The following is a 20,341-nucleotide window of genomic DNA, read 5'->3' on the forward strand; positions in this document are numbered from 1 at the left end:
AGGTTGTCACACCCCGTGAAAGAGGTTTTGCGGTTTTATAGCCTATATAAGAAGAGTTCAGAGAGGTTAAGTGACTTGCTCAGAGTCACACAGCCAGTCGGTGTCAGAGGCAGGATTTACAGTTCCCGCTTGTGAGGACGAAAAGCCTGAGGTGTCGGATTCAACCCTCGGGGACCTGGGGGGTTGGTGAGGGGAGCCTGCATTTGGGGATCCCGGGGCGCCGCGTCGCCCCTCCCCTTGTTCCTCCTTTCGCCTTCCTCGGAGGCAGCGAGGCGGGGGGGAGCAGGATCCTGGCATCACGAGGTGCCCTAACCCGGCACCCCTCGTCCGGAGGCCAGCTCACGAGCGACCCCCGGAGGGCCAGGTCCGGCTGTCTGGGGCGCCGTGCGCCAGGCGACCCACCCCGTCGGCCCGACTATTTGCATAACGGAGCCCGTCGCTTCCCCCGCCCTCCGCCGCGCTCTTCCCTCCACCCCTCCGCCCCGGCCGACCCTCCTGCCGGGCCCCGGCGCCGGGCTCGCAGCTGCCGGGCTCCCTGCGGCCGCGGCGCGCGGAGACGGGCGGCCCCCGGGGGAGGGGAGCGCGGGGCCGGGCCGGGCCGGGGAGGACGTCTGGGACGCTGCCCGGCGCTAACAAAGGGCGCGGAGCGGGCGGAGCGGCCGCAGCCCCGGCGGCCGAGCGCGCAGCGAGTGAGTAGCGGCGCGCAGGGCGGCGGCGCGCGGAGGGGCGCGGGCGGGGAGCGGGGCAGCGGGGCGCGCGGAGCCCGTGCCCGGCGCCGCCTCGGCAGCCTCGCCGGCGGGCTGGCCGCCGTGGGACCGGGGCGTCCGGGTGTGTCTCCCGGCCCGGGGATCGCCCCGGCTTCCCCCGCGGGCTCCGCGAGTCTGCGGACCCACAACACACCCACGTGCGCTCGGCCCCCGGGAGCCTCGCTGCCCGCACCGCGCGGTGGGTAAGGTGCGGGACGCCCCGCGCACTCCGGGCTCCTGCGCGTTCCCGCCGCCGGATTCCCGGACCGGGAACCCGCGGCCTGCGGCGGGGGTGGGGGCTCAGGCACCATAACAAACGCACGTGCGCTCTGCGCGGGGATCCCGGCGCCGCGCCCAGGAAGGGCCGCCCCGCGGAACCCGGCCATTGTCTCCGGCCGCGGGGGAGGGAGAGGCGCTGGGGGCGCCGCCTGCGCGAGGAGGACTACAGCCGCGCTGAAAAGGTACCACTTGGCCCTCAGGCCAAACTGCCGGTCTGCAAAATGGGGAAACGAAACCCCAAAGCCGCTGCAAAAAGCTTTACCCCGGGCTGACAGCCTGCCCCGTGGAGCATTACTTGATGTGACCGGGGCAGCCCCGCACTTCCACCGCACTCGGGTTGAATTAAGGGTCCATGGGTCCCCCTACAAAAAAAAGACCGTGCCCAGTGCACCATTGTCCCTGCGCTCCGGCGAGTGCTCCTGCCGGGAGATGGCGAGCGCCTCCCCAGCCTGCAGAAACAATAGTCCAATTTAAACAGCGCTCAGCGCGGTCTCGGTCTTCTTGGCCCCTTGCTTGAGCTTTCCCTTGGAGGTCCTTGCGTCTGGCCAGCGCGAATGTCTTTTGGCCCCTTTGGCTGGAGACTTGTTTCGTGTTTTTCCAAGCGAGGCCAGCCGAGGCCTCTTGTTCTGGGTAGGGACGCTCTTATCTTCAGTTAGATCCAGATAAGAGGGCTCTTGTTTTTGTTTTGTTTTGTTTATTTTGTTTTGTTTTTTCTTTGCTTACCCATGCGCCGCTCACCTTGGCAGATTTTGGTTCAAAAGACCTGCTTCTGCAGCAGAGAAGTGGGTGGGAGGGTGCATTGGTCTGTTAGGTGATGGTGTTGGCGGAGAAGTAAGCACCCGAGGTGGTGGGAGTGGGAGGCTGGTGTGTGCAGGAATGCAGGCACCCCCGCTGGAGTGTTCTCGCTGAGCGATCTGCCACCAGTCCCGCTGGAGATCAAACCTGTCCCTGGGGAGAACCGGAGGGCCCTTAGCCCTAACCCACTGTTACTGAGGATCTAGAGGGGATCTAGGGCATCCTTTCATTTTACAAGCAGGAAATGTTGGCCTGGAAGGAATTCAAACCAGTGAAACGGCCTATCTATGGGTCTCCCAGCTCCCACACTGCCCTTGGCCTTGACAGCCCCCAAAGGCACAACCAGGTTAGTCGAAAAATCAGTGGCCTTTGAACAGAGTTAAACAAAGAAAAGTAGTTCAGATTGAACGCTGCACGCTTCCATGATCTCTTTTAAGAGTTCTTTATTCATTTGGGGAAAGATAGATTTGGTAATTCTTACTCTTCTCCTAGCCTTTCATAAGCCTTGGTATTTTTCTGTCCTCACTGCCCCTTTCCCCTCAATTTGGAATAGGGCCAAATATGGAGACTTAGATGTTTGCCTCTCATCCCTGTGCCAGGAAGCCTTTGTTTGGGCCAAAGCATTGGGTTGTTGACATCAGCCTCGCAGGGAAGAAAGTGTCTCTTAGCAAGCTACTCCTGAGCCACTTGTGGGAGAACAAGGCATTGTTTTCATTGATTTTATTTAATTAAATTCTTTTTGAGAGTTCCACGGAAGTAGCTGCCTATTTTTATATTTGGCAGAGGAAAAGTTGGAAAGCCAAAAAAAGAAAAAAAAAAACAAACAAAAAGAATAACAACAAAACACTTGTAGTTCAGTTTCCCCATAGCTCACGTGCTGTTCTGTCCAGGCCCCCCTTCCCCCCCCCCCCCCCCCGCCCCCCTTATCTCCTAGCTACACTTGTTTCTTTTCTTAGGGTTTCTAGAGTGTTTCATTTTCATGGTAATTCCACTGGGCACTTGAGTATAGTTTTCTTATCAGGACGCTTGCCTTGTAAGGAACCTCAGGCATCATCTGGCCAGGCCCTCTTATTTTCCAGATGGGAAAACTGAGGCCCAGGGAGGAGAAATCACCTGCCCAAGAACACACAGCAAGGTGTCTGCCTTTAATTCCCCTTTTTGCGTAAAAGGAAAACCATTGCATCAAATGAATTGTTGTTGGTACCCCAGAGTAAAGTCAAAGTTATGATGGTTGTTATAACAACAGCCTTTAAGTCAGAGAATGAATTCCTTAAGGATTTAAATAGCTGTTGGTTATTACATAGAGCCATGGATCCCAATGGTAGATACGGTGAGAAGTATTACAGTTATCACTGGGGATCACTCTTTCGTAGTGTTGACTGAATGGTTCACTCCACCCTTGCCCTGGCCTCTAGATGGTAGTGCTTTATCCCCAGGATGGAGATGCTTTGACTATAATCATAAAGCAAAAGGCAGCAAGAAGCCAGAGGCAAAAGGCAGTAAGACACCCCACTTAGCTTTCTGTGCTATTTACCTTCCTGGGCTCCAGTTTCCTTCCTTGTACAGTGAAAGTCCTTCCTGCCCCGTCTCTGCACAGGCTGTTCAGTGGAGTGGAAGATGCTTAGGCCTCAGAATCAGAGGAGCGCGTTTGGGTCAGCCATCTATCTGCCCTGTGTTCCTTGAGAGTATGATTGGATAATGTGAGGGGAAGGAGGGGTATGTATCTCCTGGAGTTGCTGCGGGGGTCCGGCCATGTGACACATGCCTACTCAGACCCCTTGGCATGCTCTGTACTCACCAGCTTTTTAAATGGTAGAGAATGCTTGTGGGAGAATAACCCCAGACCCAGGTCTACTCAAATTGGGAGACCCTACCTGGTTAACCAAGAGGTGTGAATGCCTGCCAAATTGTAAAGGTGGGCTTTTGGAAAGTGATTCCATTCATTCATTCTATATTTACTGGCAAACAGGCAGGCTGGGGTGGGGTCCTGCGTTGCCCTGGAGTTACAAAGGAGCAGACCTATTCTTTGCCTCCCAGCCTTCTCAGAACACTTTTGGATCGCCCCTCAGAAATGGTCGTCAGAAGGACGCCTGGGTGGCTCAGTCGGTTAAGCGTCTGACTCTTGATTTTGGCTCAGGTCATGACCTCAGGGTTCCTAGGATCAAGCCCTGTGTTGGGCTCTGTGGGCTGACAGTGCTGAGCCTGCTTGGGATTCTCTCGCTCTCCCTCTGTCTCTCCCCCTCCCCTGGTCATGCTTACAGGCACACGTTCTCGCTCACTCTCTCTGTTTCAAAAATAAATAAATACACTTAAAAAATCACTGCAATAAGAAATTGTCCTCAGGGACCCACAGGAAATAGATCGAATTTATCTGAATATTGACTTCTGCACTGGGGAGGGGGTGTGGAGAGGGGTGTTCCCTTTATCTTCAGGAATCAAACTAATGGTTTGAGCTAGTTGAAAAGGAAGGCTTCAAAGAGAATGTAGCTGTCTACAATTGTGAGGATGTGGTTGCATTAAAAAAATGACAGGAAGGATGCCTGGGTGGCTCAGTTGGTTAAGCGTCCAACTTTGGCTCAGGCCATGATCTCATGGTCTGTGGGTTCGAACCCCACATTGGGCTCTGTGCTGACAGCTCAGAGCCTGGAGCCTGCTTCGGATTCTCTCTCTTTCCCTGACCGTCTCCTGCTCTGTGTCTCTCTCAAAAGTAAACAAACATTTTAAAAAATGACAGGAATAGTTCATTAATGAAATTCACAGTAACCTGGAACATTAGAATACTGAGAATTTGCTCAGACCTGGTATCGGTAATTTATTCGCTAAAAACTGAATTGGGGAAAAATACATTTTCTTGCTTGTGTGCGTGTATGCTGAAACTACGTGATGGCACTCTGATTCCAATAGATGTACTTTTCATAGTCTTATCTGTAACAGTAACATATAATCAATGCAGTTTCACAGCAGTAAAATACTGGAGAGGTTGTCGAAATCATTACTAGCCTTCAGAATCAATTTGGTGATTTGAATTTTACTTATTGTTCTGATTATAAAAATCAGGTATGCCCATTGGGGACAATTTGGAAAGTGCAAAAAAATATAGAGAAACAGAAAAAGGTTACATTATTCAAAGGTAACCACTAGTAACATTTGGCAATTTTCCCTCTGATCTTTTTTTTTTTTAAATGGATATATTTTCTTTAAATGGTTGAGAACATGCTGTATGTGCAGTTATCTCTTGCCATTCTTGCTTAACCTTTTCAGATATACTTATCATAGTTTATGTCCACATGAAAGCTGCGTTTTCATTCATCACCCATATCAGCTGCTCAGCTCCTCCAAGGTCACATGGCCCATGGGATCTGGTCATTTCAGTAGTATTTCAGTGGGGACCCATAGAGGAAGGCATCTCCAGCTTTCTCCCCCTCTCCCACCCTGCCTCGGGCATTCAAACTCCAGTCATTTTTTATTTTAGAAAAAGTTTAAAGTCTGAGGTGGAGGGGGAAGGGCACTGCATGTGACCGTGGGTTCTAGCCCTAGCCTTGTGACCTCCAGCAACGGAAACCATTTCTATAGATTTGTTAAATCAGCAACTCCATGGTCATTTACTAATTCAGTCCTCACATATTCGAGCGCCCACTCTACACCAAAGATGTGTGAGAAGAGCTTAGCTTTAAAGAAGCTCACGGTCCGGTGGAGGGGACCGGGGAACAGGAGACTGGTACAGGGTCCCCTGGGGCCAGAGAGGACGGGCAAGCACCTAAGAGTGGAGCATCAGGAAGGCTTCTGGGATGAGGGCCGCTGTGGGACAGTCCAGGCACTTCTAATTTGCCCTATGGTAATTGACACTGTGATTAATGTGTTTGTGAATTCATCTCTGTCTTTGTTCCAAGATAGTTTCCATAGTGTAGAATCCTAAGGTTAAAATGACTGGGTTATACTTTGAAGAATATGATCATTAGAAAAATTTCATAGATTAGGCCCAGTTACATAGAAAAGCTTAAAAGGACCGAAGTATTACATATTGTGGGAGCAGTAGAAATTAAAAGCACATGGAATACAGTATTTAATTTTTTTTTTTTTTTTTTTTTTTACTGAGGTATCATTGACATACAACATTATATTACTTTTAGGTGTACAACTGAGTGATTTGATATTTGTATATATTGTTTTTTTCCCCTTGTGATGAAGGATTTGAATTCTTGCTCATCATTCATCACAGGTGTAGAATTGGACAAGCTAGTTAAGTTCACTGAACTTCAGTTTCCTTCTCTATAAAATGGGCTTAAGGGTCCTAACTTCACCAGGCTATTGTGAGGATTAAATGAACTCATAGCTAAACGGTCCAGGGCAGTGACAGGTGTACAGGGAGCATTCAGGAAGCAAAGGCTGTTATTGCTATAATTGGGATTCTCACACCCTGCAGAAAATTTGGCCCGAATATTTTTCCTTAACGTGACGGCGCGCCGCCGGCCATCGTGGGGCTTTGTGTGCTGCGGGCAGCGGGGCTTTGTGTGCTGCGGGCAGCGGGGCTTTGTGTGCTGCGGGCAGCGGTGGGTTGATCACAATGGAACCACCTGCCAGGTGACAAATTGAGAGGGAAATGATCACTTGCACGATGCAGTATAAAAAAGTCTGCTTGTGGACAATTTCAAAGGCATAAAAGTAGAAAGAATGGTGTAATGCACCCTGTAAACAATCACTTATCTTCGACCATTATCAAAACTCAACCCCAGGTGACTTTGAAGCACATCTCACACATCTTATCAGCACTATGCATATCTGAGGCATTGAGTGGAGCTGCTCCTGGAGCCTGTCTCTGCAGTTACTGTTATGAGACTCTGTGTGTGTGTGTGTGTGTGTGTGTGTGTGTGAGAGAGAGAGAGAGAGAGAGAAGGGAGGTGAGGGGAAGGAAGAGAGCCAACCTGAGAACTTCAAGTGAGGAGGGTGTCTCTGCAGTTACTGTTATGAGACTCTGTGTGTGTGTGTGTGTGTGTGTGTGTGTCTGTGTGTGTGTGTATGTGTGTGTGAGAGAGAGGGAGGGAGGGAGGTGGGGGGAAGCGAGAGAGCCAACCTGAGAACTTCAAGTGAGGAGGGTCTACTGCATCCCAAACTGGCAGGGAAGAAGGAGCACTGAATTTAGAGTCCAGAGACCTAATTTTGCAGAAGGTCCCCACCCTCTCCCAGTTGTAGGCTTTTGGCAAATGACTCCTGGATTTCTTTGAGCGCATTTATAAGTTTGGCGACTATCGCATGAGGTCATCGGCGCAGCAGCCCAAGCAGCTCGGTGCTCCGGGGCCTGAGTCAGACTTGAACCCAGCCTTCCCCTCCTGAAAGGCCGGGTTTCCATATGGAGTTAAGGTCACAGACTGGCGGCCCCACCGCCCAGGGTGCACTCAGGGAGTGCTGCTGCCAGTCTCATTCTGAGGATGCGGAGGTCGCTCGGACGAGCACCTGGCACCCCTGGTACTCCATGCCCGTGAGCGTCTCCTTGTTCCTTGTCCCCTTGCACTTAGCCTGCCCCTCTGATTTATGGATGAGGACAAGGAAGCCTGGAGAAGGTGGGGCCCGCCAGCCGTGCCTGAGTGATTGGTCCTGCCTGAGACCCTTTCCCCTCCAGATTTGATGAACTTGGTCTCTTCTATCTGGCTGTTCACCAAAGCAGGTATTTCTCAGCTGAAAGAATAAAATGGATTTGGTTTAGTAATTAAGTGGAAGCCTTCCTTTTAATCCTCAGGGGATCCCGCGATGTCAGGGTCTGCACTGTGACTTTTGGTCTCTGGCTTTCGCTAGCTGGTTGTGTGACTGTAGGCAAGATGCATGCCGCCGTGGGCACCCTGCCTCAAGGACTCTGAGCTCCCCGGGCTTCTTCCAGCTCTGAGATGATCGATGACAAAGGGGGAAAGGTCTACCTAAGGCCAGGCGGCTTCTTCACACAAGTAGTAAGTGAAACTTGTTTCCTTTTTTTTTTTTTTTTTTTAATGTTTTTATTTATTTCTGAGAGAGAGAGCAGGGGAGGGTCAGAGAGAGAGGGAGATACAGAATCTGAAACAAGATACAGGCTCTGAGCTAGCTGTCAGCATAGAGCCCGACACAGGACTCGAACCCACGAACCGTGAGATCAAGACCTGAGCCGAAGTCGGACGCTTAATCGACTGAGCCACCCAGACACCCCAAAACCTGTTTCCCTTTATAAGATTCAAGCAGAGTAAAAAATTATCCCCCTCACCTCTTGCCATTTCCCTCAATCCCACTTCTCTCCAAAGTGACTACTGCTTGCACTTTTGTGGGTCTTTCAGCACCTTTTGTATTCATTTATTTGTGTATTCATGGTTCTACACAGATACATTAAAAAAAACTTTTTTTTAACATTTATTTATTTATTTATTTAAATATTTTTATTTATTTCTAGGAGAGAGAGAGAGAGACAGCGTGAGCAGGGGAGGGTCAGAGAGAGAGGGAGACACAGACTCTGAAACAGGCTCCAGGCTCTGAGCTGACAGTCAGCACAGAGCCCGACGCGGGGCTCCAACCCACGAACCGCGAGATCATGACCTAAGCGAAAGTCGGACGCTTAACCGACTAAGCCACCCAGGCGCCCCAACATTTATTTATTTTTGAAAGATGGAGAGAGACAGAAGATGAGTTGGAGAGGGGCAGAGAGAGAGGGAGACACAGAATCTGAGACAGGCTTCTGGCTCCCAGCTGTTGGCACAGAGCCAGATGCAGGGCCCGAACCCACGGACTGTGAGGTCATGACTTGAGCCCAAGTCAGATGCTTAACTGACTGAGCCACCCAGGTGCCCCTTCACAGATGCGTTTTAAAAACTCCGTAAACGGATTCCATAATACCTGCCTCTTTACAAACCTGCCTTTTCCACCTGACTATATGTGTTGGAGATCTTTCCTTTTCAGTGTATACAGATGCTTTTTTTTGTAGCTGCATGGTGTTTGCTTAACTGTAAAAGTTTTCGATAAAAATATATTTGTAAGTATATTTAGACCTTGGACATATGGAACAATGGTTGTAAATGTCAGTGCTTAAACGGAGCCAATCCATTAAGCTCTGGAAAGGGTGGCGAGGGACTGGGCACTGGGACCCCGAGGACCACGCCCTGGAAAGCTGGAACGAAGGGCTCCCGGGAAGTTGCTAAGAGGCTGACTGTTTGGACAGGGTTATTTTTGGAGATAGCCTGCCTGCTTGGGTGCCCTTGGCTGTAAGTGCAAGACTCTGAGCCGCGTCATCACCTTCTCCTCCTCCTCACACGTTCCCTGGCGCTGCCAAGTTTGTTTCTGTTCCCGGGGGACCCAGCGGGAGTCCTGGAGCAGGGCCGGAGGAGAGAGAGGGAAGAAGAGGAGTATTTGATCTCAGGCTTGGAGGAGGGAGTGCGCCAGCGACCCTCTGCGCTATCTGGCCGATCAGACCCATCTAGAGTGTTTCGTTTCCCTGGCCCTGCTACAGATCATGGTAAAATGAAGGACATCCAGAGATGGGCTCCTTGGAAGACAGAAGTTTAGGACACCATATTGGAGGTGGGATAAGTGTGCAAACTGGACATTGCAGCCTGCAGGGGATCCAAAGTGGCACGTGCTTTATGTGGAAGAAGGATCCGTGGAGCACCGAGTGGCTGCTGTGGGGGCGGGGGAGGGGGATCCAGGACAGGTTGGAGGGAAAGGACTGGAGGGTGGTAGGTAAGGAAGAACTTATTCAGCAGAACTCCCTGACTGTGGAATAAGCTGTGTCACCAGGCAGCGAACTCCCCGTGGGAGTATTCAAGCAGACGTTGCACGTGAACTTGCTCTCCATCAGGAGATTCCTGCTTTGCAGAGCGGTTGACCGAAGTGCCTGCTACGGCCCCTTCCAACTTGGGAGTCTATGCCTGTGGGACAAGAAACAGGAAGAAGCACAATACAGGGTTGGGACCGGTTGTGGAGGGCGTAACTGGAGCTACGTAAAGGTGGAATAAAATGGAAGCCTTCAGAGGAGGCTCAAACATCGTTTCCCCTGGATCTTGGCAACCCTCCTCTTGTTCTGTCCTTGGCTTCAGCTCGACTTGACTTTATATTCATAAATTATTTCCATCGTAATAAATATATCACGTTCGCTTTAGATGACCAGGAAATCTGGCAACCAGAAAAGAACTACGTGTCCCAGGAGTTTGATTGTAAATTTTTTTTTCATTACAGTCTTTCTAAATTTGTATCCATCTCCCGGTTTCCCTAGCCCAGTGCTGAGATGTCACTCAACTTTAATTTTAGCAACACTGTGCCCTTTGCAACCTCTTGAATGTCCTCTGATAGCACCCACCGTATTTAATGCTTGTTCTTTTCTCTCCTGTGGATGAGGAAGAGCCTCTGGGACTTGAGGGTCACTTGAGTCCTGGTGAGGGCCCCATGGCAAGTGTACCAGGTTCTGGGCTTTTGCTGTGCCCCCACCCTGATGAAACACTATGTCCTCTCATCCAGTCCTCATAGCGACACTGTGTCTTGGGGTCCTTCGTGCCATTTTGCAGCTGAGAAAACTGAGCTTCAGAGAGGGGTAGAGACTCACCTGGAGATTCAATGCTGCTAACTACTGAAGCTGGCCTGGGGCAGAGCTCTTTCTCCACTGCTAATAATTCCAAGTCCTTTGAGTCTGAGAAGTGCTTCATCCTTAGTTTCACAGGGGGCTTGGCTCAATTTCTCCCTACAGGGGCTGATGGAAATTTTCTGTCATTCCCCTGAGAACATATGAAAGGAAGAATTCATGGGACATTCATGTGTGGGTAGCATTTGCTCTCATTCATTTTGGTTAAGAGCTGTTTGCGTCAAGCCTGGTTTGCTTTTTTTTTTTTTTTTTTTTGCTTGCCCTTTAAGGCTATCCACCTGACTCATTATCTGGTTATGACTGGGAATACACACACTGGTGGTGAGTATGGCCACAGATTGGTGGGTACCGCTGGTTGGCTGCCTTAAATGCCTTTAGCTTGTAAATGGAACTCAGTATAGGCATTGTTAAGGGCTTATCTTGCACCTGTGGTTTTAGGCTCTTAAACAGTTTCTTCTCTTGTAAAATTTATTCAACGTTAATTTATTCCTCAAATATTTATTGAGTACCTATTATGTAGTAGTCATTGTGCTAGGCATTGGGAATATCTACATAAAAAGCGCATGTTGCAGGTACTACGTACACACATATTCAGTGTAACTAGCAAGGCCTTGGAAGTTAGTGGCAGACAGACTTCCTGTGTCACCCTCTTCTTCTTCTCAGAGTCCTTGATTTGATCATTCATTCAACAAACATTGAATGCCCGTTATAGCCCATGCACAGTGTTCATTTCAGAACAGAGACCCAGATATTGGGCTCACTTCCTACGGAGACCAGTTGTGTTGGCCTCACACAGTTTTGTTCCTCAAGAGCTTTGCTGGAGGTGGACGTGCGGATGTTAATTACGATCCTGTGTGATAAATCTTATGAAGTCAGGAAGAAGGTATAGTGAGTTTGGGAAAGCTTTCTGGAGCAGGCGATGCCTAAGCTGGGATTTGGAGGGCAGTCGCTGTTAGCCTCCAGGGAAAGGGCATTTGAAGGAGAAGGGGCTGCAGGAGGAAAGGTGTGGCCCGTTCACATGTGCGGGCGAGCCTCTAGCAGGTTGGCATTCCTGGAGGGGAGCACAGTAAGGCAGGAAGTGGTGGGGAGGAGGCTGAAACTGTTATACGCTTTATCTATAATTTTCATAATGTCCCTCTGTGGCACATGCTGTTATCATCTCCGTTTAGTAGGTGAGGAAACGGGCTGAAGGCTGTTCAGTGACTTGCTGACAGTCAGCCAGCGAGAGAATTAAGGTGCTTTTGTACTTGAATGTCGGCCTAATCAGCTCCCACAACAGCGCCTGCAGGGGCAGGTGGGGAAGGTCTGGCTTGCTGGCGAAGGTTCTTGTTCCTTCTCCATTGATCTTTCCAGGGTAATACCCTGCTGAGTCTTCTTCCTTCCGCCTGCATCATGTGGGTCCCCGCTGAAGGCCTCTTCTAAGTGTTGTTCTAGTTTTTGCCCTCCTTTTCACTCAGAGAATCCGTAGTCCAGAAATCTTCAAAGAAAACCTTTATGTGCCTCACTGTGTGACGAGGGAGGTGGAGAACATTCATGGCCTTTCTCATGAAAAGGGTCACTTAGCCGCCCAAGCATAACCTGTGAATGTTCAGTTTAGAGAAACCGTCGGGTCCTGCAGAGGGAGCAGAATCAATCTGGGCTGGAGGAGTCTGGAACAGGTGGGTCTTGAGCTGTTCCTTTAAGAGTGAGTATCAGGAAGGTGAGTGACTCACAGATGACCTATGAGTAAGATTATTCTGTCTCTCCCAATGGAAAAAGGGATACCTTTGTCCTATTCTTCCCGTCTCCCAAGCTCATTTACTTCTGGCTGGGACTTGGCTCTTGGGTTGAAGACACTATCCATTCGAGCACTCAAATAAAGGGTTTTGAAAAATAGTCTACGGAGAGCTCAGAGACCAGAAGAATTAAAAGGGAGCAGTGACAGAGCTGAGGCAACATGAGGATACAGACGTCATTATGGGAAAGTTAATAAAGGAACACAGTAGACACTGAAAACTAAACTGTTAGAGAGGGAAGGCTTGAGGAGGATCACAGTACATGCTGGGGAAACCGATAAGGAAATTAATCAGACAAAAGTCAGAGGCCTAAAGGTTGACAGAGGTGATCCCTCAAAGTGGTAACCGAGGCAGCTGAGAGACACATGTCACTTCTGCTCATGTTCCGTTGACCAAAACATGGACGTGCCTGGCCGCAAAGGAGGCTGGAAGAGCATCTCCAACTTGGGGGCTGGGCACCCTCTTAAAACTCAGGTTCCGGGGGTGCCTGGCTGGCTCAGTCAGTAGAGCATGTGACTCTTGATCGCAGGGTTGTGAGTTCAAGTCCCATGTTGGACGTGGAGCCTACTTAAAAACAACAATAACAAAACCCAACAACTCAGGTTTGGGGAAGGCCTTCTATAACCGATAGGAAGAGGAGGAAAATGGATATTGGGAGCAATTTGTCTGTGCACCAGAGCAAAAGTTCTGTTGGCCTCAGGCTCAATCAGCAGCAGAAGAAAAACTCGAGAACATGGAGAAGAAATATTTACAGGGTTCTGAGGGAAAGGCAGCGTGACTGAAGGTTTTTTGCGCTGACGTAAATCACTCCACAAGGAGAAGGCAGGTCGTCGTTTTCAGGCATAAAGAGAATATAGCCCGTGGGAGCTCTTCTCAGGGAAAACCTACCTGATGCTGAGAAGGACAAATCAAAAGTGTGCTTAGAAAGACGTGGTTAAGGGTCACTTGGCGAGCTCTTAATCTATTTGAATAGAAGCTAAGCAAGAATGTGAGAAGTAACAAGAACGTAAGGGAAGTGGAAGGTGTTTGTGCTAGCTTTCCCGCTCTCATACTGTCTAAAGAGAAAAAGGCATGGCTGGGGCGCCTGGGTGGCTTAGTTGAGCATCTGACTCTAGGTTTCAGCTCAGGTCATGATCCCAGAGGTGTGGGGTTGAGCCCCGTGTTGGGCTCCAGGCTGAGCAGGTTGCAATTCCCCCTCCCTCCCTCCCCCCTTCCTCTCTCTCTCTCTCCCCTTCTTCCTCTCTGCCTCTCCCCAGTCGCACATATATGTGTCTCCCTCTAAAATTAAAAAAAAAAGTCATGTCTTCAACCATTCAACTCATTCTTTTCTTAACTTGTAAGGATTTTATTTTGTTTATTTATTTTGTTTCTTTATTTATTTAGAGAGAAAGGAAAGGAAGTGAGCAGGGTAGCCCCCTCTGTGAGGGAGATGGAGAGAGAATCCCAAGCAGACTTCTCGCTGTCAGCACAGAGTGGGGCACAGCACTCCATCTCATGAACCTTAGGTCATGACCTGAGCTGAAATCAAGAGTCAGACGCTCAAGAGACTGAGCCACTCAGGTGCCTGAAACTTGGAGGGATCTTTAGGGAAATAATATCTATTTTGGTGGAAAAAGGTTTATTAAAAGTCTGGCATTTAAAAAATTTTACTTTTCTGTGGAATGGAAATAAAAGAAAATTTAAAAATAAAAAATAGCTATTTTATTAAGGAATTCCATCCATCCTTGTTTCATGCCTTTTATCCTCCACGCTTCTATCTACATGTAAATATAGAGACAGGTGAAGAATGGTATTAATCTGTTTTTTTTTTTCCTGGATGGAGGGATCTTGAGTGACTTTCAGCTCTCTATCATTTTGTGTTAGGCTATTGAAAGGTATTTTTTTAAGTTTATTTGCTAAATTAAAAAATTTTTATTGTTTATTTTGGAGAACGAGAGACACAGAGTGTGAGAGGGGGAGGGGTAAAGAGAGAGGGAGACACCAAATCTGAAGGAGGCTCCAGGCTCTGAGCCCTCAGCACAGAGCCCAGTATGGGGCTTGGACTCACAAACCCCGAGATCATGACCTGAACCAAAGTCAGACGCTTAACCTACTGAGCCACCCAGGCGCCCCTATTAAAATCTGTTTTTTAAATGTTTATTTATTTTTAAGAGAGAGACACAGAGAGAGATGGAATGTGAGCAGAGTAGGGAGAGAGAGAGGGAGAGGGAGAGAGAGAGGGAGAGGGAGAGAGAGAGAGGGAGGTACAGAACCTGAAGTAGTGCTGACAGCTCAGAGCCTGACGTGGGGCTCCAGCTCGTGAACTGGGAGGTCATTGACCTGAGCTGAAGTTGGACACTTAGCCAGTTGAGCCACCCAGGCGCCCTTAAGTTTATTTATTTATTTTTGTCAGTGCAGAGCCCAATGCAGGGCTCCTTCTCATGAGCCATGAGATCATGACCTGAGCCAAAATCAGAGAGTCAGGTGTGTGAACCAACGAAGCCACCCAGGTGCCCCTAAGAAAGGTATTGTTAAATACTGATGCTCAGGGTGTGGAGAGCAGGTGGGAGACACAATAGATGAATAAGACATTGTCTTTTCATGGGGAAGTTGGTGAGTCAGTTACATGAATGCTGAACTCTGGGCATAATGAGACACTGTACACCGGATGGCCAGTTGGGTGGTGGGGCCCAGAGGACGGAGGGGAAGATTTCATGAAGGAGGTAGAGTTTGAACTGGACAGTGAAGAATGACCAGAGTTCTGATAGGTCTAGGATGGGTGCAGGGCATGCCTCGCGGGGGCAGGAGCACAGGCTTGGAGGCCCGAAGGTATGCCACGTCTGGGCAGCTGTGAGGAATTTGCGGTGGTTGGGGAACAAAGGATGGACGAAAGAGTAGCTGCTGTTCATGAAGTGTGCACAGCGTGCCAGGTGTGACAGGCCGCGTCTCTAGGGTTGCAAAAACCCTGTAGAATGGGTATAATTATCCCTACCATACAGATGAAGAAACTGAGGCTAAGAGAGATTTATTTGCTGAAAGTTGCAGTGTGAGACCGTGGCTTGAACCCTGTGTGCTGCCTGCACTCCAAAGCCCATGATTTTCCCAAAGTGCTGTGATTGGTAGTGCACAGAAGACCCGAAGTGGCCACCTTTGTGAAACATAAATTATAAAAAGACAAGTAAATATAAAAAATATTTTGAGGGACTCCTGGGTGGCTCAGTCGGTCGAGCATGTGACTTTGGCTCAGGTCATGATCTCACGCTTCATGGGTTCGAGCCCCGCATCAGCCCCTGAGTCTGCTCCGGATTCTGTGTCTCTCCCTCTCTCTGCCCCTCCCCACTTGCACTCTGTCTCCGGTCTCAAAAGTAAACATTAAAAAAAATATTTTGATAGGCAAAGACTTTCTGGATAACTCGACTTTATATATTTACATACATACAAACTTATGAAACATACATCTATCTTACAGGTAGTTTTAGGTAAATATCAAGGCCTAAACTGCGGCCCAGACTCTACCATCCGGCAGCTGTGTAGCCTCAGGCTACTTAATCCATAAAAGGAGGTAATTGTGGGGCTGCCTCTCCTCAGATTGGCTTTTATGTTCAAATTAGATCATAGAGGTGAAAAGATGACAGAGTGTGGCAGAGCCACACAGAATGGTTTGTTATTGCTGGCCCACCCCTTGCCCTTCTGAGAACTCCAGACACCTGTTAGAGCACCCACAGGGGCCCGTACAGACTCCCGCAGGCATGGCGGTGCTCCCTGAAGGCTTGCAAGGACTTGGTGAGGAGGCGAGAAGCTGTGCTCTCCTGACTCAGCCAGCCAGCTGGGGGCTCTGGGGGCACGTGGTGGAGAGGGAGGCAGCCCGGGCCTGGGTCTGGGTCTCTCCCACCGCCGCCGGCTGAGGGAAGGCCCCTGCCTGCCTTCCTGGTCGCTGGCGAGGTCTGGGCCCCGGTTGAGTCGGGACAGCTGCGAACAGCTTGGTGCGTTATACGGGGCCCGGGAGGCTGTTCCCGACGGGCCAGGCTGCGGGAAGGAATGTCGGAGAGGCTCGTGACCTGGAAAGCGGGCAGGAGGGGCCGAGCCGTCAGGGGCCTCTGGAGCGGGCTCTACTTTTCAGGAGCGCTGAGGAGGTCGAGGCAGGGCCCTGGCCTCCGAGAAATTGGTCTCTCACACAACGCACCGGGGTGGCCGGCAGCCAGACCTCAGCGCGGAGCTAGTGCGGGCTGAGGCAACTTACATTTGCTCCAGGAAGTGTTGGGATTGCCCTGGGGTCTGGGCCGGCCCGGCTTGCCCCTCACTGGGCTTCCGAGAGCCCCGTCTCGTGTGTTGTGTGTGTGGGGGGGAGGGTGATGGGGGTTTAGGGAGCAGCTTACTGCTGAAGAGACCAGTTCCTTCCTATCCTACGCCGAGACGGGCCTTTGAGCTCAGCATTGGCTCAGGGTGGGCCCCGCAGACTGCTGGCACCCACAGGAAGGCCTATGCCATCTCATACACGGTCCCCCCTGCTCGGCGAAGTTAGCTGGGTTGGGCAGCGGGCCCCTGGCTGGCAGCGCGCTCGGGCCCAGCACGGCACCCAGCCCCTCCCTCACTTGCAGGTGCACTGGGCCAGCAGTGAGCATGCGCGGGTGCTCTCTAAGTGAGGTCGCGGCCTGGGAGCACAGTGCGAGGTGCAGGAGCCCAGGGTGGGGAGCACTGGACCCTTCTGCTCCCCTGCACGGTCCTTTCCCCCTCCCTTCTGGCCTTAGAAGTGAGACCCACGCGGCAAGATGAAATAGGGAATGTTCTCTGGCTGATCTGTGGGAGCTGAGGCCTGTCGGTGGGGAGGGGGAGTTAGGTTTAGGGCCTCGCTCTCCTCTTAGCCGGTGGAGAGCCAGGGTGGCAGGCCTTTGTCCCAGGTGAGAGGGAGGGGGCTCTGACAGAAGCAGCTGGGCTGGACCTCCGTTTATCCAAGCAGAGTGTCGGGACAGCCTTTGTCAAGGCCGGGGTGGGGTGGATGCTGGCCCACGGCCTGAGCTGGGGGTGGTTAATGACAGCCTTGGGAATCAATCCCGAGAAGATGCTTCCTGCCAGAGGGCTTGTGGCAGTTCCTTTTTTGCTCTACACAATGAACATTTTATTCTGGCTTCTAAACGGAGAGGAGAGGAAAGGAAAGATCAGGTGGGCAGGGGATGGATGAAAGGCACCTCCTAGGGACGTGCTTCTGCACCTGGGAGACTCCTACCCTTGTCTCCCAGAGTGTCCAGGTGACGCCCCAGGGTGGGGGTGGGGGGTGGGGCAGCGCTGGGGGGCAACTCACTGGCTTCCTCATTACCATCTGTAGAGTCACCTTTCTCAGAAAGCCCTTATCATACTGGTGGGGGGGAGGAGAGAAAAAACCCACAGGTTTTGCAGGCAGATGGATGTGGGTTTAATTCCAGATGTGTCACTCCTTCACTGTGTGAACTTGAGAATTCAACTTCTCTGACCCTTAGTTTCTTTTTAAAAAAATATTTTTGATGTTTATTGATTTTTGAGAGACAGAGACAGAGTGTGAGCAGGGGAGGGGCAGAGAGAGGGAGACACAGAATCCAAAGCAGGTTCCTGGCTCTGAGCTGTCAGCACAGAGCCCAACACGGGGCTCGAACCCACGAACCGCAAGATCATGACCTGAGCTGAAGTCGGACGCTTAACAGCCTGAACCACCCAGGAGCCCCCTGACCCTCAGTTTCTCATCTGCAACGGGTATTAATCAGTGCTATCTCATAGCATGGGTGTGAGCCCTGTGTAGTGCTTAACCTAGTGCTGGCACATGATTTGTGATAGAAAATTGGTAGCTGTTTTTGATGTCATAGTTATTCTCAGGTATTGGCCACCCTACGGGCCTGACACCCTGCTAGGCACTGTGGATATGAGGCTACGTGCGTCCCAGCCTCTCCTCGGAGGAGCTTCGGTCCAGGAGGAGAGGCTGGCATGTGGATTCAGGGCACAGATGAATGGGGGCAAAAGACAGGTTGGGGAAGGTTCAGAAGAAGAGGTGAGACCCCCGTGGAGTGGTTTGCCTGGGCACTTCGGGTAGGGTAGAAGGAAGTTCACAACTGACATTTGGCATGATTTCCGTTGATAAGGAAGGTCAGGAGCTGATTGCAGGAACACTGGGGAGCAGGGGAGCTCACAGGGCTCTGCCTTCTGCTGGCATTCAAGTTCACACAGTTGAGTCTCAGGATAAAGTCTGCAGTCTTTTTCCAGCAGTTGGTGGACCCAGACAGGGACCCAGCCAGGCTTGGCTCGGGGAGGGGGTGTTGAGATGGCACTTACCACTACAGAGATCTCTCCGGACTCAGGGCTAGGATCAAGGGTGGACCTTCCCAGGGGGAGAAGGCCAGATCAATCACCAGACAGGAGTTGCAAATAGGGAACCCCTAAAATGCAGGCTGTCAGTGGTGTGGACTGGAGGGGGCTTCACAAAATTTTGGCACAGAACTGTTATCAAATCAGGACCCGGGGAGGTTGGGTGGGAGAGGTGACCTGTGAATTCCAGTGATCCCATGTGTAGTGCTGATTGTGACAAAAATAGAACCACAGGCCACCTCAATATTTAAGGATATACATTTGTGATTTTAGTTATTTGCAAATGACTTGAAACCCTGTGATATATACAAACTGGGTGAATCATTAGGATGACATAAAAAGAAAAGTTATATTTGCTACAATGATAGTATATGCCACTTAGCTGGTGATAAAAATAAACATGGCAGCTTTCATTTATTGGACCCTTACCATGTATACTTTTACAGGTATATGATACTTAGCAGGGATCTCATGGAATCCTCGTTAACTCCAGCTCATTCTCCCCACCAGGCTTGCTCCTCTCAGCTGAATGTGACAGTGGAGAAGCGAACCGCTGCCCTGACTGGTCCGTCTCTAACTCATGACCATGATCCTTACGTGGACTTTGGTGTTGTCATCTTTCTCCATTCCCTTCGTCCAGTGATTCTCAGCTCTGGCTTCCATTAGCATTACCTCAGGGAGATCATAAAAGGCATTGCTTTTATTTTCCTGGGTAATTCCACCCGGAAAGAATGAAATCAAAGTCTTCATAGAGATGATCTGGGCACCAGTATCCTTTTAAAAAGCTCTGTTGTTGATTCCAGTGGGCAGCCTTGGCTCAGAACCATTGCCATTCTCTGGGTGACTGTTCACAGCCTTTTCTCTCCCATCCTGACTCTTAGTCAGAACCTTGTTTCCCACTTACCTGAGAAAACAATGGCAATCAGAGAACTTTCACACGTTTCCCCCACCAGATGGATGCCCGTAAATTCTTTCTGCCTGTGACCCTGGAGGATGACTTGTTTCTGCTCCTATAGAAGACCAACCCCTCCACTTGTGTGCTGCATCCTATTTCTTTAATTAAGGACATGACTCCAGCAATATTCCCTTCCCCTTCCAATGTTTCTTTCTGCTGGACCGTTCCCCGTCTTCCCACCCCATCTGTTTATCTGTGGCTCTGTTCCTCCCACTGAAACCCACTCGCGTGCATCTTGCACATGCGCTTCTTCCCTTGACCTCTTCTACCCCCCCCAGCTACTGCCTCATTTCTTTATTCCTTAAAAGGATCATCTGCACTTGCTCCCTGTAGTTCCTTTGCTACGTTTAAGCCTAGTCAAGTCCATATTTTGCCCCCATCCCTCCACAAAAACCACACCTGTCAGGTTCACCAGTGACCTCCATATTGTCCGTTCCAGTGGTCAAGTCTCAGTCCTTACCTTGATTTATCAGCAGCATTTGGTATGATTGATTATTCCATTTCCCTTAAAAAAAGTACTTTCTCTTGGCTTCTGGAACATCACACCCTTTGGTTCTCCTCCTCTGTCACTGGCTTCTCCTCACTTTCTTTTGTTGGCTCATCTTCATTCGTTTACTTTGGAGCGTGCCAAGGAGCAGCCCTTGGACTTGGCTTCCTCTCTGTCTCCTTACTCCCCGGTGATCTACCATCCATATGCCAACAACCCTCAATTTGTAGCTCCATCTCAGACCTTGACTCCCAAACGCTGTACACCTATATTTAGTCACCTACTCACCACATTTCCTGAGGTGTCTAATAGACATCTCAATGATGACAAGTCCAAGACTGAACTTTTCCCTCTGAAACAGCCATCCCCACTCCAGGAGGTGACGACTTCATCTTCCACTTGCTGGGGTTT

The 20,341-nt window shown here is 50.2% G+C and overlaps 1 protein-coding gene across 6 annotated transcripts in view; it reads left to right on the forward strand.

The window, feature by feature from the left end:
- The first annotated feature begins 484 nt into the window (after positions 1-484).
- Positions 485-20,341, forward strand: part of ST6GAL1 (ST6 beta-galactoside alpha-2,6-sialyltransferase 1) — a 115,513-nt gene continuing 95,656 nt past the window's right edge. For 3 of the 6 annotated variants that reach the window (XM_039234194.1, XM_039234204.1, XM_039234200.1), the window contains exon 1: positions 7,555-7,759. The gene's annotated coding sequence lies outside the window, so the exon portion shown is untranslated. Of the gene's footprint in view, positions 690-785; positions 1,208-7,554; positions 7,760-20,341 lie in introns of those variants that run through there. The other 3 variants (XM_039234195.1, XM_039234196.1, XM_039234198.1) reach the window with 3 other exon arrangements.

Source organism: Hyaena hyaena, unplaced genomic scaffold, assembly GCF_003009895.1.
Source record: "Hyaena hyaena isolate Hyena2069 unplaced genomic scaffold, ASM300989v1 scaffold_84, whole genome shotgun sequence".
Lineage (NCBI taxonomy): Eukaryota > Metazoa > Chordata > Mammalia > Carnivora > Hyaenidae > Hyaena > Hyaena hyaena.